The 16,722-nt window shown below is 33.3% G+C and overlaps 1 long non-coding RNA gene across 2 annotated transcripts in view; it reads left to right on the top strand.

Moving 5' to 3' along the window:
- Nucleotides 1-16,722, top strand: part of LOC144333318 (uncharacterized) — an 80,988-nt gene that overhangs the window by 27,736 nt on the left and 36,530 nt on the right. Inside the window, exon 1 of one of the 2 annotated variants that reach the window (XR_013401893.1) lies at nucleotides 4,149-4,257. The exons of the other annotated variant lie outside the window; for it this stretch is intronic. This is a non-coding gene — a long non-coding RNA (uncharacterized LOC144333318). Of the gene's footprint in view, nucleotides 1-4,148; nucleotides 4,258-16,722 lie in introns of those variants that run through there. 2 annotated transcript variants of the gene reach the window in all.

The following is a 16,722-nucleotide window of genomic DNA, read 5'->3' as shown; positions in this document are numbered from 1 at the left end:
AGAATTGAAAAAAAAAAAAAAAAAAAAACAACCCACCTTCAATTCTAATGGAACCAAAAAAGAGCTTGCATAGTCAAAACAATCCTAAGCAAAAAGAACAAAGCTGGAAGCATCACGCTACCTGACTTCAAACTATATCACAAGACTATAGTAAACAAAACAGCATGGTACTGGTACCAAAACAGATATAGACCAATAGAACAGAACAGAAGCCTCAGAAAGAACACATCTACAACTATCTAATATTTGACAAACCTGACATAAACAAGCAATGGAGAAAGGATTCCCTATTTAATAAATGGTGCTGGGAAAACTGGCTAGCCATATGTAGAAAGCTAAAACTGGATCCCTTCCATATACCATATACAAAAATTAACTCAAGATGGATTCAACACTTAAATGTAAGACCTAAAACCATAAAAACCCTAGAGGAAAACCTAGGCAATACTATTCAGGACATAGGCATGGGCAAAGACTTCATGACTAAAGCACCAAAAGCAATGGCAACAAAAGCCAAAATAGACAAATGGGATCTAATTAAACGAAAGAACTTCTGCACAGAAAAAGAAACTGTCATCAGAATGAACAGGCAACCTATAGAATGGGAGAAAATTTTACCAATCTATCCATCTGACAAAGGCTAATATCCAGAAACTACAAAGAACTTAAAACATTTTTAAAAGAAAAAAACAAATAATGCCATCAAAAAGTGGGCAAAGGATATGAACAGACGCTTCTCGAAAGAAGACATTTATGCAGCCAACAGACATATGAAAAAATGCTCATCATCACTGATCATCAGAGAAATACAAATCAAAATCACAGCGAAATACCATCTGATACCAGTTAGAATGGCGATCATTAAAAAGGAAACAACAGATGCTGGAGAGGATGTGGAGAAATAGGAACACTTTTACACTGTTGGTGGGAGTGTAAACTAGTTCAACCATTGTGGAAGATGGTGTGGCAATTCCTCAAGGATCTAGAACTAGAAATACCATTTGACCTGCTGATCCCATTACTGGGTATACACCCAAAGGACTATAAGTCATGCTACTATAAAGATACATGCACACATATGTTCATTGTGGCACTATTCACAATAGCAAAGACTTTGAACCAACCTAAATGTCCATCAATAATAGACTGGATAAAGAAAATGTGGTACATATACACCATGGAATACTATGCAGTCATAAAAAAGGATGAGTTCATGTCCTTTGCGGGGGACATGGATGAAGCTGGAAACCATCATTCTGAGCAAATTATCACAAGGACAGAAAACCAAACACCACCATGTTCTCACTCATAAGTGGGAGTTGAACAACAAGAACACGTGGACCCAGGTAGGGGAACATCACACACCAGGGCCTGTTGAGGGGAGGGGGTCTGGGGAAGAGATAGCATTAGGAGAAATATGTAATGTAAATGACAAGTTGATGCGTGCAGCAAACCAACATGGCACATGTATACCTATGTTACAAACCTGCATGTTATGCACATGTATGCTAGAACTTAAAGTATAATAATAATTTAAAGAGAAATAAAAATGATTATTAGAGAAAAAAACAAATATTAGTTGAGTGCATACTGCATGTGCCAGACACTCTTTTAGTCACTCAGGATACACTAATGAATAATTCAAACAAAAACTGTTGCATTTCTGGAGCTTAAAGGTTAACAAGGAGAGGCGTATAATAAAAAGTAAAGATAAGCTAGCATGTTATAAGGTGATTGATAACTCTTGTGGTAGAAAATAAACAAGAGATCAGCGAAAAAGATTTGTGAGTGTGTGGAATGAGATAGTGCAGGGTATAGCATTACCTATTGGGATAAGAATAGAAATTTTTGAGATGGTGACTATTGAGAAACTGTAATTAAAAGTAAAGGACTTCTGTGCATATATATGAGGCTGGAATGTTGCAGATAGTGGAAAACCACTAAAGCTAAATCACAAACGCTGTAGTATATCTGGTGTACTCAAACAGGCAACATGGGCAGTATAGAGAATGTGAGGGTGTGCTATACTAAGGGACTGAGGAGGGGGTTATATCATCTAGAAGATGGCAATGATTTGGGGCTTTATTTAAGCGAAGCGGCAATTGAAATGGCATATTTAGAAATTATTTTCTGTTAAAATACAATGTAATAGGAGCAAATACAGCATAGGGAAGAATGTTAAGATGTTATGTTTTTATTCCAAGTAAGAGGCGATGGTGGCTGAGCAAGCTGATAGTTTTGAAGGTGGAAGAAGTAATAGGATCTTGGGTATATGTTTAGTTAAAATCAATGCATTTTGTGATTCATCTGATGTAAGGTGTAAAAGAAATAAAGAAATTAAGAATAATATCTAGCTACTGGTCAGAGCTACTAAAAAATGAAATTATGCCATCACATAGATGGTAAATATTTAGAGTATATTTAACTTTTAGACATACTGAGTTTAACTTGTCTAATAGACATACAGCTGAGGATGCAGAGTGGAAAGTTGAAAACAGGAAATTGAAATTCGGGCAAGGGGTCGGACTGAAGCATATAGATGATATTTCAAAGCTACAGGTCTGATGATCTTTTCTGCAACAGTATTGCTAACATGGCAGTATCGGCTATTCCTTCATTATGGTTTGAAACAATTACAGCAAGTTTACACTTTATCCTTTGCTTTTCTGAGTTTTTCATATTTGGGCTTTTTATTTATGCATTTTGGAGAGTTAGTGGTAACCACTTCTTAATATAGTATTTCCCTAGAATTATTAACATTTTGCCCCTCTATTCAAGCACTGAAATTTTGCTAACTCCTATGCATTTTAACGTGTTGTTCAAATTATCCCCTCTGATTTTAAAACTCCCCTTTGTTCTACTTCCTTCTATTTCTTAACCCCAAATTTTACCAATTCTCAAATTTTCTATCTAATTTATTAATTTTTAAAACAACATGCCAGAGAAAAAGCTAGAAGTAAATGCTAAGTTTAGAGTAAATTTTAATGCCCCACATAAAAAAACACAGTTACATAAACATACCACGTGCATATTTGAGATTTATATCTGAAAATAAAATGCAAATCTGTGAACAATACCCCTGTGATTTTTTTGAAAGAGAATAAACTAAATAGGAATGAAAGCACATTTTCACTTGCTATCACTTTGAGTTATTAGAAAGAATGCAATAAAAGGACATAGTTTCCATTGAACAATTTTTTAAATCAGGTAATTTAAAAATTCACTTAAATATGAACTCATATTAAGACATTATATTAAATACATTCTATCTGTTCACATCTAGAAAAAATAAATTATGTATAATTAAATTATGTTGGTAGACTTGCAAAACTACTAATAAGGAAAAGTTGAATAGATATTGAGTGCTCTCAAAACAAAAATATGTTTGCTTTACCATCCCTGTTAGGGAAGGAGAAATAGACGTAAGATAAATACTGTGAAAGGAAAATACATCTTGGGGACCCAAAATCACTAAGATAATGGGAAAATCAAGCCGGGAACTGCTTAGGGCAAACCTGCCTCCCATTCTATTCAAAGTTATCCCTCTGTTCACAGAGATAAATGCATATATGATTGTCTCCTTTGGAAAGGCTAACCAGAAACTCAAAAGAATGCAACTGTTTATCTCTCGCCTACCTAGAAGCCTCCTTCCTGCTTCAAATTGACCCACCTTTCTGGGCAGAACCAATGTACATCTTACATATATTGATTGATATCTCATGTCTCCCTAAAATGTATAAAACAAAGCTGGGCCCCAACCACCTTTGGCACATGTCGTCAGGACCTCCTGAGGCTGTGTCACAGGCATGAGTCCTTAACCTTGGCAACATAATCTTTCTAAGTTAACTGAGATCTATCTCAGATATTTGAGGTTTACATTTTGGTAACCATGAAGGGATTCTGAGAGGAGTGCTAACTTTTGACAGATCTTCTGTAGGTGCTGGTACCAGCTTCAGCTGTCTTTATGGCTCAAACCAATAGGACAGTTTGCTGAGGTCTGGACACAACCCTTCAAGAGAATCCCTGATCTCCCAAAATTTGTTCCAAATCTAAAGTTCATTTTGCTGTACAACTCTGTTTTTTTTGGAGTTTTACTTGCTTCCAATACAAGGAAGGCAAGTTTTTCCTGCTTTCCTGATGATAGAAGGCAGTTAACTTCTTTAAGGGTTTGAACTCCCAACAGGAAAGAAGAGTTTGAGGTTTTTTCCTGCTTCTAGGATGGTAGAGAGCAGCCTTCAGCCTGAGACCCATCCCTAGGTAAGTTACTGAATTGGAGTTTGTCTTGGCTAAAGTGAAGATTAATAATCAGCTGGTATTAAGTTCTCCTTACTATTAGAGAGCTCAATAATCCTATAAGTTGTGTGATTATTTGTTTGTTTTGCTTAACTGTTTTTTTTTTGTTGTTGTTGTTGCTGTTTGTTTGCTTCTGTTTTTATTGTTCTTTTTGTCTTTTTCCCATTTGACCAACTTTATCAGACTTGAACAATTATGAAGGAAAGTTCCAAATTATGGAAACAAGACCTCTGATGTGGATAAATTGCCAAAAAAATAAAAATTAAAATAATAAAATAAAATAAAATATTTTTTGACTCGTTAAGGGCTTTATTTCATTTACAGAACAGGGCTAACTTTCTGCTAGCCAGGCCAAACTGAAAGAGCAATGGCAGTCGCCCCAGGCTGCAGTTCCACAGTTAAGGTTCTGCCTTCATTTTTTCCACCATGACAGCCTGGGTTTAGTTCCTAAGTCAAGCCCTTTGTGGTTTGATACTTGATACTTCTGAAATAGCAGCAATTTTTCCTTGCTTAAATATGGTAATGAAATTTTTAAAGTTTTTTTTTTTTTAAAGGAGCTTAATGGTTAAAAGTCAGCTTAATTAAAAGCTAACATCCAAGATATGTGTGTGTGTGTATGTGCGCCTGTGTGTGTTTGTGTTTGAAAGGCCTTTATGTTTTTGTTGTTGTTTGTTGTCTTTTTGTCTCCTAGGACCTTGTCTTTTTTTCAGCAAAAGTTTTTTTCTTCCAATTAAATGAATTCTGTTTTCTTCATTTACTTCTGCTGTCTCTCCTTTCTCTTGCACCCTCTGCTGCATGAGGGACCTAAAATAGTTTATGACAGCCTGAGGTTCCTTAAAGAAAATGGAGAAGGCACCAGGCTCCCTTTTGGGGAGAAACCTCTATTTTTCCTTATGGAATCCCAATAGTGTAAAGAGACAACCTTGTCTTAGCTCTTAAATGGCTCGCTTTTGTATTGTGTTACCTGATTTTTTGACTAAAATAGCTATTGCAAAAGGGGCTACTCTTGGATTTTTAAGGAAGTGGGTAGTTTAGACACTTACAAATGTCTTTGTTTAAAAATAAAAATTTAATTCTCCCTTTTTGAAGATTCAGGATTCAGGGTGATCTCTGCCCAGAGCTCAGAGATCCAGTTAAAAGATTGGTAGTACCTAGCTAAATAGAATTGGTCTCCTTATTCAATCTTATAATAGATTTCTGTAATTTTATGTTTGATTTGGCATCCATCTTTAGTCTCCCTCTAGCACCACGTGACGTTTTCTCTCCATACCTTGAGATACATATTTTGTTACCTGATTTTTCATCTAAGAGTTGTTTCCTTCAACATGCAGATTTAGAGCTATTTAGCTGACAACTGCCAGGGTGATAAAACCAGTTATGAAGAGTTTGTAAGTCTAAGATCGGAAACAAAAAAGAAAAGGAGGTCTTAGAAATCTATAAAATGTACTTCTATGGGTATGCCTAATACGTCTATGTATTTATGTGTTGTATATACAACTACTAAAAATATATAAAAGAGCTCTAATTTGCTTAAAGAAAAATAAAAGCACTTAAATACTTTATCAGAAAAAAGGAGACTAGTCAAATGCTTTTTAAGTCTATGTGTCTTAAGTAAAATCTTTATTAAATAAGGTTGCTTTAAAATTATTAGTAAAGTAATATTAGAAGTGTCTTAAGAATTGCCAACATACATTTTACTTTGCATTTATTTATCAAGAAATTTTATACTTATCCCTGCCAAATAGTATAAGGAGTCAAAATTTGGCATAGGGGTCATAAAACTATAAACTCAGCCCCAAACAGAATGATTTTTGCTTGTGTAATTTTAAATATATAAGACAATGATATTGGTTTACTGACAATAGCTACATCTTGAGTTAGTTAGTAAAATCACCATAATTTCTAATCTTGTGGCTTTAGGCAGTCTAGTCCATAGGCAGGAAGGAAGTTTGTTTTGGGAAAGGACTGTTATCATCTTTGTTTCAGAGGTAAACTAGAAACTAAGTTCCTCCCAAAGTTAGTTGCGCCAACTCCCAGGAATGAAAAAGGGCAGCTTGGAAGTTAGAAAGAAGATGGAGTCGGTTAGATCAGATCTTTTCACTGTCTCAGTTATGGCAGTTTCATAACTTTAAATTATGATTATCATGGTTTTAATGAATAATCTAGGTAAACAATTAAAATAAAATAAGTAAGTATAATGGGAGAAATACTTGCGGATAAACTTGTTATATTTAGCATCTAAAGTTATATTAAATTAAATAATTGACATTTCATTATTTAGGTATTTTTCAATAAAAATATACTGTAGGAAAATATTCCTTCTAAAAACGTGTCCTTTTAAAAGAGTGAATTTTTTTCTAATTCAAAGCTTATTTAAAAGTTATGCATACAACAAGGTAAAAGGAAACAGGAAATAAGAGAGATGTAATGAAAGTTATACAAATAAAGAGGTATTTTTTGGTATGAAAGCTTAAAAATAATTAATTTTGTATGAGAAAAATCTTGTATGGTAAATTTTGTCCTAGAATAAAATGACTGGTTATTTAATAAAGAGGGACGTTCAGGACAGGACAAACCAGAGAGTCCAGGCATATCAAGAATTGTCTGTGTAAGTCATAATAAGAGGATTTATAAAACAAACAAACAAATAAAAACTTTTATATGATCAAGTTCTCTATAATTTAAGGGAAATTATAATGGTCTTTCTAGAGATTGAATTTGATATTAAAAAAAAAAACACTTATACACTAAAGAATTGGTTAGAACAATGAAATTTTTTGAACTAGCCAGCCATTGTATGGCAGTTTGACTACATTTGATCTCCTTCCATGGGGCTGTATTTGGTCCTTATCGAAACTGATACATATTTCAGACATAGTTTTTGTCCTCTGCCTAGAGTGCTTCTGTCAGCACCACACTGTCTAAAGGCTAACAGATGGCCTAATAAACCAGTATGACATGCTTCAGTGAGATGTCCGGTTTCATTGCAAAGAAGGTGTGCAATAGGCATATGAACAAACAATCCACTGTTATTTCCATACCATGAATCACTCAGATGCAGCTAGTCTCTTAGTATAGTAATAGGGCCTTGGCTAAGTGGCCAACTTATGAATGACAACCTGTGGGTGCTGTCTTCCAAAATGTGGTATATGTGCTAAACCTATAATTGATTTAAACAGGGCTATGCACCCTGTAGTTACAATGCATAGGTTTTGTAGTCAATGATAGAAATAGGATTGGAACCGTCACTATCATCCTTAACCACACCACCAGTGTGTGAAATTAATGCATACTGTCTATGCACTTTTACATTGTGATAGTTTAGAGGTTTGAGTTCATTAAGAGAAGCATGCTTCTGCTCAGGAAAGCTGTGAAGATGGTCCCCCTTCCTAATAGCACCCAATTCACAACAGACTCCAGCTTCTTATCTCTCCTGAGAATCACTCAGCTCAAGCCCGTATCCCATAACAAGACCATCTTAGCTCCCTGCAGAGGCACCACGCAGTTTCACGGCTAGGTATTCTCTCTTCCTTCAGCAAACAAATAAATCTAACTTTGTTTTATTTCATGTGTGTCCTTAATGGTTTACATAAATGGAAATTATCAGTATATTTTAGGTCTTCACTGGAAATTGAAAGCTGTTAAGGAAGAGGGCCATATTGTCTAGACGGTCCTTGGGAATTGTTGAATTACACTATTTAAATGAATAGTATTTTGCCTGTAACAAAAAGTATTCTATTATAGCTGGGAGCAGTTTAAATGTAAAAATTGTACTCTATAATAATTGCATATGAATGTCTTAGTAATACTTTACCTATTATTACATGTTCTAGAAAGATAATGCTTTTGTAACCCAGGTACTTTTTAAATAGAATTTGATGAATAACCAACACATATTACATTTAAACTAAGTCATCATTGCATTTCTTGTTTAAACCAGTTTTTGTGCCATCTGTCTTATTTGTGGCTGCAACATTTGAACAATTCCTCCCAAAAAATCAAATAAAAGCAACAACAGTAATAGAGGTAAAAGGATAAACATTTCAGCTGTTTTTTAGATTTATCTCCAATTTTTTTCCTGTGGCCTAAAACACTTTGCAACCTGTTTTCAAAGGTGATTCATGTAATTAGAATCATGTTAAAATGTATTTTAATAGACTGTATAATTTTGAAAATTTGAAACATTATTATATTAGAGGCACTCTTGATGAAAGAAAGATAAACAATTCACAATAAACCAAATTTGAGACCTACTTCGTTTAGAAAGTGCCAAGTTTTGTAGTATAGCAGTCCCTGTTATCTACAAGAGATATGTTCTAAGACTCTCAGTGGATGCCTGGAACCATTGATGGTGCTGAGCGATATATATAATATGTTTTCTTTTTTCTTGTACATACACACCTATAATAAAGTTTAAATTATAAATTAGACACATTAAGAGATTAAAAACAATATTAATTAAAAAGAACAATTATAACAATTTACTGTAATAAAAGTTATGTAAATGTGGTCTTTGTCTTCTCTCAAAATATCTTATATTACTACACTTACCCATTTTCAGACAACAGTTGAATGCAGGTAACTGAAACAGTGGAAAGCAAAACCTCAGATAAGGGGGACTACTGTATAATACTTCAGAGAAATGTAAAAGCCAAGTTGTTGCCTTTCTAAACTTGTACCAAATCATAGATTAAAAGCCATGCCTTGATTAAAAACAACATAACTGTTTACATTGGATTTAATAAGTTCATATTGATTAATAAATAAATTCACATTGATTGATAAATAATTGACACCAAAATGTTAATGTATATTTACCCAGGCTATTTTATTGTTGTTGCCAACTAGGAAGCTTAATCAAGCCAGCAATGGGTAAAGTACATTTTAGGAAGATAGTACAATAATAAGCTATGTAGATATTTGCAGTGAATATGTATTCTCTCTTTCTGTATCTGCACTACAGACACTTCAAATATTGCAATAGGTGAAATTATAATGATAATACCCAAAGACTCATTTAGCATTCCTCTTTTGTCTCAGAAACATCTGTCATAATCAAAATGAAATTCAGACATCATTATTGTTATCTCTCTTGTCAGAAAACTACTCTTGTATATTCTAATATGGCAGTTAAAAATACCCAGGGGAAATTTAATTTTGATCACCTACAGTGATAGTAAAAATAATATATTCTGAGAAAGTTAAATTGTGACTGTTCAGACAACACATTGATTTCATAATGTGCCCTCCCTCCAGGAGTCAAACGTCATGTTCTGGAACTGGCATAAGAACAATGAAATAAGTGGAATGTATAACAATAAAGGCTGACTTTAAAAAATTATTTACATTCTTACATTTTACAGTATTCTGACATCTGGGCATAAATTAAGTACTAAATTATTCTCTCAGACTATATTATAAATATGTAATCCATGTTGTTGATTCATATTCTGATTATGGAAACCATTTTCCTAATGATAAGGACTTAGTTTTTCACTCTGAGCAATAACTCAATGGATTTCGAATAAAAAGAAACATTACATCAAAGAATTATTTCTTCTCCTTATGAAAGTTTGTGGTCAAATTTAATGTTATTGAGGTTCCTTAGAAATGATGTTATGTTACAGTTAATGAAAATGTAAACTCCATGGGAATTTTTTACAGATACATATTTTAATTTTTATTATAAACTCTAATTTATCAATAGGCAATGGCTTAAAGTGCACAGACAAGAAATCAAGAAATTTTTTGGAGTATAGAGGAAAATCCTCTAAGACCTTTCATAAGCTATGCTAATATTATTTTATAATTCCTGGAGGACAGATTCATCTAGAAATATTTATATAATATATCAATAGTTGTATAAGCAAGGGGAACATATATACTTAGCACTGAGAGCACTTCTGCTAAAACAAAACTGTTAGATACTGATATTGCATTTCTGAAATTTACAAGTAAATATTTAGTTAATAATTTATTGGGTAACAGTCATATTACATAACTACTATTATAGGTCACTTTATTAACTTGGCCAAAGATTTAACTTCATTATTTAACTCAGTGGAATTTTTTTATTTGATTAAGGTGATTAAAAATAGTACCTTATTTTTAAGCCCTGAAATGATAATTTTGTCTCACTTTTGATGGATTCCTTCTTCCAGTTTTCCAATCGTGTGCCCATTTGTGAATTAATCAGTAATTCGTGCTTAATAATCACTAGTCAATACATTTTAACATGTATGTGCTAATACCCTCATCTCATTTTAACACCATCTTTGTAGTGATAGTCCAAACTCAGAATCATATTCAACAGCCAGATAAATGAGACCAGTAGATGACAAACAGAACCAAGAATACATCTGAGTAATTTTTTATCATTAGTTTATTATTGCTTATGAACTTAAGTGACTAATTCCCTGGACAGTGAGTTTCCTTGGAGCTAGTGTATTTCATCTGACAAACACCTAGAAAAATGATGTAAGAACAGGTTTGTCCTTGTCACTTCACGCTATAATTGTTTTCTTCAAGAGCTTCCAAAAAAATTTTCACCAGTGTTGTAGTTGGAACACTCATTACTCTCACCTGACTACCTGGGCTCTGCATGCATCTTGGGGCCAGGTAAATTCATGATCGTACTTATCTGTGTAAACATCATCCACTTTCCAAAATGTAAACTCCTCCAGTCAATTCCAGTCAATATTATCACATAATTTTACATATGCTCCTATATTCTCCTACATGCCCCTTTTCTTCATCTGTAGATGACATTTCATTTTTTGTACCTTCTCTAGGTTAATACCTCTACAAATTAATTCTTCACAAAGCAACTTTCATTCTTATATATATTCCTATATATAGTCGATATATATATTCTTTCTTCCCATAACAAACCTGGTTCTCCCAGAAGAACAGCATTTTCTCATAAATATGCTCATGTAGATCTTGTTCACTCACCCCAGTTCCTAGGCTACAGAACCAGTATCTGCACACTCCTTATTTCCCACTATCAGTTTCAAACTCTTTACATTCCTCTAATATAAATATAAAAACTTCTCTTCATTTTATACGTATGTTTGTTTATATCTTTGTCTTTTTTTTTTTTTAATGTTACCTGTTTGCTTTCTGCCCTCCATGTTTACTAGCATTGAATAGCTTTGGAACCCAGTTAATAGCTTTTCTTTCTAATCCAAGTAAAGTTTTTATTTTGGAAAAGTATAACATTTATGTAAATGACCTACTTGTCCAGTACTCAGTCACAACGTTTATTCACCCTGCAAATCTCCTGTAGACTATCTCTTTTTGTTGCTTCATTCCTCCACTCCTATTAATGTGGTTATTTACTGAATTTATAAAAGTTAATAAACGTTCATATGATTTTTTTTTCTCATTAAACCAGTGCTTCTACCTCCACCCACCAGTCTTCTTATTGCTTTATTTCAGTTTATGTAGTCTAGATTCCATGGTGCAACACTGTTAACATGTTCTTGCCAGCATGCTCAACATTCTAAATCTTTTGTATTTCCACACACTTGCTTTGTGTCGGCAAACTGGAATCAATGCAACTAACATTGATTCCTTCTCTGCTTCATAAGTGGCTGCTTGCTTCTAGATAGTAACATAAAGAATCTCTTCAGCTCTACTTTTAAGTGGTCTTCCAACATTAGTATGCTACCTATAATTATTGATCAATTGCTTTGAATATTTGGGGTTTTTTTAATGTCTTATTGCCTTTCTTTGTGTTGACACTTTTTCAAATATTTTATTTGATTCTTAATCTATCGTCTTCCATGGGCTTTCTACTTAACACACTTTGCCAACTATTATGCTGCTAAGTACAGTACTGTAGACTGGCTCAAATTTGCCTGTAAATTCAGTAGTAGTCCTACAACAAATTCAGTTAGGTGAAAAGCTCTGCACATCCCAGTTGTTAATAATGATTGTATTTTTTGCTATCACATCATAGCAATTTTTAAAATGTCAATATTACTTAAGAACATTCTAGATAAAGCAATAAAAGTAATTGATTTTATTAAATACTGATCCTTGATTACAGACATTTCTAATAGTCTAAAAGACAAAATGAAAGATATGAATGAAGCCAGTTTCTTCATATAGAACTATGGTATTTGTCTCTAGGAGAAGAATGTATTTGATTGTTGAGTTGTGAGCTAAACAACTTTTTTTTTTTTATTGACACGATTTTTATTTGGAAAGCCATGGTTATTTAGATCTCAAACACAGATGAAGTGAGACTGCCATTTTTAAAATGAAGCTGTTTTGCCAATGATAAAATGTAAGCTTTTAAGCTAAAATTAAAATTTTGGAAAATATGTTCATTACTATGGCATTCACAGTTTCCCAGTACTTAAAGAGACTTTACTGAAGGGAATAATAATGATATTAATGAATGTAATGTTTTATCTTATGTAATAAAATATGTTGATAATTGGAAAATTTTTATTATTCAGTGAACCAATATTTCCCAAGTGACCAATGCATAATGTTTCAAAACCATGCGTGAGAAAAAGGGCCATTCAAATTGCAAGACAAATCAATGGATTTTAATGTAGTATTAATATGGATGCGGATATCTCATTTAAAATGTGTCTCAAAGAAGTCACTGCTTGTTAATTTTGAAGTAGTATCAAAGAAGTGTATCCACATAATCTGAAAAGTCTATTGAAATACTCCTCTTTAACCTACTATTTATCTGTTAAAGGCTGTTTTTCTTGATATATTTTAAATGAAATGATGCATTTGCAAAAGATTGAATGCACAGCAGATAGAAATTCCAGCTTTCTTTCACAACTCCAGATATTCAAAAAGTTTTCAAAAAAATTAAAAAGCCCCTCTTTATTTTTCACATGGTAGTTATTTTCATAAAAACGTTATTTTTATACACATATGGTTCAAGAGTAAGTCTAGTTTTTGAATGAACTATTAGTAAATACTTTTAAACTGTTTAATATGTATTTCCAATGCATTACATATTAGTAAATATAGGTCACACAGATTAAATACTTTTTTGACTTTTGTTTTAAGTGCAGGGGTACAAATGCAGGTTTGTTACATAGGTAAATTTGTGTCATGGGGGTTTCTTGTACAGATTATTTCATCACCTAGGTATTAAGCCCAGTACCCATTAATTGTTTCTCTCCTCACACCCTGAAATACTTTTACGGTCCTCAATAATATTTATGAAAATAGAAGGATCTTTTAAAGAAAAAGTTTGAGAATTGAGGAGTTTCATTGAAAATATCTCAGGATTTAAAAGAGATATTTAGGAGTTATTAATCTAAAATATACAAATTGTCTAAAAGGAAAAAATCCATGTGAATATCAATAAGAAAAAAACAAAGGATTAAGCTAGCTCACTTTTATATTTCTGCATACATAAATTTACATATACTGTAAATTTTTATACACATACAAAAATTAACATATTAAATTAAATATTTCAAACAATATCTCCAAGATAGTTATTTTCGTCTCTTTTGATAAGTAAATAGAATCCTATGACATTTATATGACTTGTGAAAATTTATACCATAGGTAAGTACATTCAGACATTTACCCAATTATTTTCACACAAAGGATTGTTAATCACTTTACCTAATATTAAATATAATAAAATGTGGAATTCATTTTCCAAAGGACTTAGAAGCATTAAAAGAAGAATCCTTTCAGATGTAAACAGTAAGGTGATCAAGAAAAGCAAGGTTTTTGCCCTCATAGAATTCCAAGAGTTGAGGAAAAGGGGAGTTGGGGAAGAAGTTCGTAACATAACGTATTGATATACAGCAATTATTTTGAGGGATCCATATATACTCTGGAATGTCTTTCTAAAGATAGTAATATACACACTGAAATCTAAAAAATAGGTAGGAAAGGTATGGAGAGAGGACAGTTTAGAGATAGACCACAGGTAAACAACACCATGAGGAAAACAGAGAATTTAAATAATCATTAAGATTAGAGTATACAGAGCAAGGTAGGATGGCCAATAAAAAGGTTGGAGAAGTGATTACAGCCCAGATCTTAACATTTTGTGTAAATCAGATTTGGAAAGGAGGGAGAAACCATGAATATACTTTAAGGAGGATTTTGAAGAGAAATGCACTGTATTAGTCAGGATTCTCTGGAGTTAGAATCAGTAGAATATATACAGTCATGCACTGCATAATGACATTTTGTTTAACAAAATACTGCATATATGGTGGTGGTCCCATAAGATTATAATAAAGCTAAAAAACTCCTATCTTCTGGTGACATGGTAGTTCAATGTCATAGCTCAATGCATTACTAATGTGTTTGTGGTGGTGTTTGTGGTGATGCTAGTGTAAATAAATCTACTGTACTGCCAGTTATATGAAAATATAAGCATATATAATTATGTAAAATACATAATGCTTGATAATGATAAGGATAATAAATGGCTATGTTACTGGTTTACATATTTACTATACTATACTTTTTATTGCTATTTTAGAGTATACTCCTTTTACTTATTAAAACAAGTTCACTGAGAAACAGTATGCCATGTTACATTGGCAGTGGCTTCATACATATCTTGTTTTCTGTGTCTCTTGGTTGCATCATTTCCTCTTGTGTTTGATTTGATCTCATGTAGTTTTGTTTGTCATGGCCTCCCAGCATACAAAACTCACTGCTAATGTTGCCAGTAAGAGGCCCAATTGAGTGGTTGACCTGAAAATAAAAAGTGATTAAGAACTACAAAGGTGAAAAAATCAGTGCTGATTATTACAAGTCAGGCACATCCCTTTCCACCATGGCTATAATCTTGAAGAACAAGAATAAAATGATAGAAGTTGTTAAAGAATCTGTTTTACTGAAGACAAGGGGAGTAACAACAATTTGAGAAGGGCCTATATCAGATATGGAGAAACTTCTAATCACCAGGATTGAAGACTAGACCCGGATATGTATCTCTCTCAGAACGTTTATAATCATAGCCAAAGCAAAAAGATTCTTTGTGATGTTGAAAGAAAAAGCTGAACCCACCTATGATATTGAATTTATTCTTAGCTCTGGGTGGTTTAAACAATTCAAGAATTGTTATTAATTACATAATTTGAAAGTGAATGTTGAGTCTGTAAGTTCAAATGTGAAGGCAGGTAAGGAATGTTTGGAAACTAGATAAACTTATTGTGGAGGAAAATTACCTGCCAGATCTTCAATATGAATGAAAATTATCTGTTCTGGAAGTGGATGACTAAAAAGACTTCCATTTATAAGAAGGCCAAATCAATGCCATGTTTCAGGGCTTTTAAGGACAGAATAGCAGTCTTATTTGGGGAGCAATGATGCTGGCTGTAAATTGAAGTCCTTTATGATTTGGCACAGTTAAAAAACAAAACAAAACAAAAACAGACCTTCCAGCTTATCAGTAGGCACTCACTGACAGTTTACCACAGGAGCAATATGAAGACATAGGTGAATCAACTCCTCTTCTAAGATGCCCCCCTGAATTGCTATGCCAGCAAAATGGAAAAGTATTCTTTGGAGAATAACATAGCTTTCAATATTTTGCTTATTGTTTTTAATGCTCCTGAACATCCTCTTTGTATTGGTACTCTTCATCCAACCATCAAAATGATGTTTGGAGGGAGAAATCACTTTGATCCAACCAAAGAATTAACAAGCTATAGCAGCTTTTAAAGATCACTACCTGAGGAAGATTTTCAACCAGACTATTGCTGTAACTAAGGAAGACACTGAGAAGACACTAATGCAGTTGTGGAAGGACTTCTATAATGGAGAACCTTGCTTGGGTTTAGGATGATGTCACCAAAGATTGTATTAATGGCATGTGGAAGAAGACACACAAGAAGTTTGTTCATGACTTCAAAGGATTTGTCAAGGATGATGAGGTTGCAAAAAGAAATAAGGCTGTGGTTGAGATGGCAAACAAATTTAACCCGGGTGTGTATGAGGATGAATTGAGGATCTCCTAGAGACGGTTCTTGAGAAACCGACTAATGAGGAGTTGTTGGAACTGGAACAGGAATGGATAGCTGAAGAAGAGACAAAAGAAAAGAACTGCAAGAGAAGAAAAATAAAAAGAGCAGTCCCCCCAAATTCATAGTGAATGGTTTAGCAGAAGCTTTCTTAGACCTCAGCAAGCTCCTTGAAAAGTTTAAAAACATGGACTTCAAAAGCAAAAGGTTGTTATTAATAGAGAAAAATGGTGCATTATGTGCCAAGAAGCAAATATATGATGAAACAAAGAAACAAACCAAGCAAACCACCATGGACGTGTTTTTGAAAAGTGTGACACCTCCTTAAGAAGAGCCTTAGGCAGGTTCTTCAGGAAGAAGAACCTTACAGAAGGCATTGTTATCATAGGAGATAACAGTGCCATACATGGTTTTGCCGCTACAAACCTTCAGTAGGACAAGATGTGGAGAT

Source organism: Macaca mulatta, chromosome 12, assembly GCF_049350105.2.
Source record: "Macaca mulatta isolate MMU2019108-1 chromosome 12, T2T-MMU8v2.0, whole genome shotgun sequence".
In the NCBI taxonomy this organism is placed as follows: domain Eukaryota; kingdom Metazoa; phylum Chordata; class Mammalia; order Primates; family Cercopithecidae; genus Macaca; species Macaca mulatta.
Note: the sequence above shows the minus strand (reverse complement) of the source record. Positions and strands in the feature narration are given on the sequence as shown.